The sequence below is a fragment of the Dreissena polymorpha genome, chromosome 2, assembly GCF_020536995.1.
Source record: "Dreissena polymorpha isolate Duluth1 chromosome 2, UMN_Dpol_1.0, whole genome shotgun sequence".
Taxonomy (NCBI): Eukaryota; Metazoa; Mollusca; class Bivalvia; order Myida; family Dreissenidae; genus Dreissena; species Dreissena polymorpha.
In genome coordinates this window covers 151941328-151944280 of record NC_068356.1, presented here as the reverse complement: position 1 = coordinate 151944280, position 2953 = coordinate 151941328, and the positions used below count along the sequence as shown (strand labels likewise).

Here is a 2953-nt window from a genome sequence, read left to right as displayed (position 1 = left end):
AAAACAAGTAGGAATATTTTATATTAACACTTGTAAACATATTCGTATCCAAACGTACAATCTTACACTGCATAAAAACGGCACAACATTTTTACATATATGAAAAACACAAGCATGTCATATTAAAACATTTTGTTTTGGTCACAGTTCAGAATACAAGGGCGTTTGACCCTCTTATTTAAACAAGTCAATTATGTGCTTTATATAATATCGTATTCAAAAAAATTACAAACAAGGCTTTATAGTTCCCGTGTTAGTTGCATTTCGATTATGCAATGTTTACTTAAATCACCTGATTTTGATACATCTTTGTTAACAACATCTCTTGAAAATGTACAATCGCAATTTTTTATGTCGTCGGGCACAATGACTTTTTGAGTAGCTAATTCCCTATGATTACATATTGTTGATCACGCCGGTCGTACCTGTGCGTTGAAGGTTAGCCATAATTTCAACCACACAAAGCCCTCTTGTTAAATTTAAAACTATTTATTCTAGCTCGATTGCATCGAAAGCCTAGGGCTTATTGAAACACTCTTGAGTCCGTTTCCTGGGACCAAGAACCAGTACTTGGTGTCTTTGGGGAAGATCGAATGAACGCTCCCACAGTGGGGATCGAACTCGTGACTTCCCGGTCGCTAGACTGACACCATATCCACTACGACACGGCGACGTCATAAACACTCAAAACCCTCTACGATATCACACAGAGATTGCTGGGCTTATAAGCAGCTAAAAGTCATAACTTAGAGTCAAAGTAGAATCAGTATTACAAATTACACAAATAGTGGGAGGAAGTGGATGGATGGATGAGCCATGACGGGTTTTGCGTGGATAAAGTACAATTAACATTCGCCTCATCTAAACATCGAGAATAATGATCATGGCATTGATGGCGTTTTATGTTGCTTATAACAAGATTCTAATAATTTCCTTTCAGGAGTGTAATGGCGCAGTCATAGTAATGGTTATTAGATTTTGCGACCAACGTTTTTTACTGAAATTTTTGTGGCAGTGGTGGTATGTTTCAGTTGTGTTAATTAGTAACTTGTGAGGAAATTACATGCCATGTGTTTAGTTTTTCCTCGTTGTTACTCGTGTCTTTACGTCTACAATATCAATCATATAACCATCATATATTTAATCATCGATACCATGATATGTGCATTTTTTGTCTAAAGGCTGGATCGTAGACGCAGTTTATCATGGATAATAATTCTAAAAGTGTGTTTAACCCATCGAAATAACGGCACTAACAGCAGCTTAAAAAATCTTTATGATGTGTGTGTAATTTAAACGTATTACGATATACACATCATCAATTAACACACATTTTAGAACCTGGGCATAGCTATATAAACATGTATATCTAAATGTTTTGTCCGTCTAGCAAAACTTCATGCAGGCAATATAGCGAATAGCAAACGCAGTGAAACTGAAAACACAAGTAAACAAATATTAATCAGAACAATAAGAGTGAATGAAACACAAAGGGAACATGCATCATACAATTAAATATATTTGATGGACAATGTAAGTGTTGTTTTTTTACAATTGCTTAACAGTTCTCAAGCTCCTAAATTATTTGATAATTTTAATAAGTACGTTATTGCAATATACATTTCATATATTACCAGGCGCCTTTTAAGTTCATATAAGAAACTTGATTATTCCACGATACACACCAGCACTATTATTTACTGGTTAAAAACACATAAGCATGAACTCGTATCAGCTATATGTCAGATAGCAATGCATACTATCTTTTTCTTAATAAAAGTACAGCTTCATTTAAACACACTGGTCGATAGAAATGTATCATAATTGACTTATTAATAAGCAAATATGTTTGAAAATAGCACACAAATATTGTATTCCTCATGAAAGTAATGTCACAAACACATAAAACACTTATATGACCGTGTGTAGTGGTAGACATTTGAATAAAAACGTTATATTAACTAAAATAAAAATAAATAACAATGTATGACAAACTTATTTTTTCCACCGTATGGCCAGTTACCAGACTAGTTAGTCGGTTTTTTGTTCGGACATTAAATCTGGGAAAATGCTGCGATTTCTTTCACGAATTTAGGATGTATACGCTTGCATATATAACTGATTTCTAAATGAGAAAAATAAGCATTAGTAACTTATTACATACACCTATCACTTATTAATGCACATAATGCAGATATATTTTTACTACCCATTCATATATAACTATCAAACATCTCATATAGAACCAACCATACAAGTCAATGAATTTGTTAACACAATAAATTAAATTATTTTTGTAGTAAATTTAAAAAAAATATGCATGTGCTGATTGTCATTTACATCAACATTACATGAGCATCATGTGATATATCACCTGCAGATCATTCAAACGACTTCCTTCCCAATTCATCCTTTGACGGATCTCTCTCAATATCTCATTCATACGTCCTTCTATCGCCGTAAGCATAGTATCCGACTTATTTACCTCGCCATTCATATCTGAGCATTTCGCTCCTTTGGTCATGTACATCAGATCCAGAATTTCAAGCTCCAATCTTTTCTCGCTGTACCACATCATGGGCTCTGGATGCGAGATTACTGCTTGCCGTATCTTCGGCAATTGGCGAATTAATTTTGGCCCTTCGTTCATCATCTCATTGATGGTTGCTACCCAGGTTAGCTTCTATTCACCATTTAGTCCACATCCTGCCATCAGATTTCGTTCTGGTATCATGTAATATGGCAGACGTTCCGTTACAATAGCAGTTCTTAGTGCGCCCAGTCCTTCATGCAACCAATAAAATAAACTCTTTTCATGGAATAATATTTGTGAATTGTTCTCCGCAAGCCACAATATAATGTTTTTTACTGTATATGATGTAATTTCTTTCTTTACAGGCATTAGTACATCCTTGACCACCATATTTAATATAACATAAATGTAAACCTGTGT

The 2953-nt window shown here is 34.3% G+C and overlaps 1 long non-coding RNA gene across 1 annotated transcript in view; it reads right to left on the bottom strand.

Moving 5' to 3' along the window:
• Positions 1-2953, bottom strand: part of LOC127869494 (uncharacterized) — an 8697-nt gene continuing 5744 nt past the window's right edge. The window contains exon 4 of the long non-coding RNA XR_008044594.1: positions 1-2953. This exon is cut by the window's right edge and continues 738 nt beyond it. This is a non-coding gene — a long non-coding RNA (uncharacterized LOC127869494).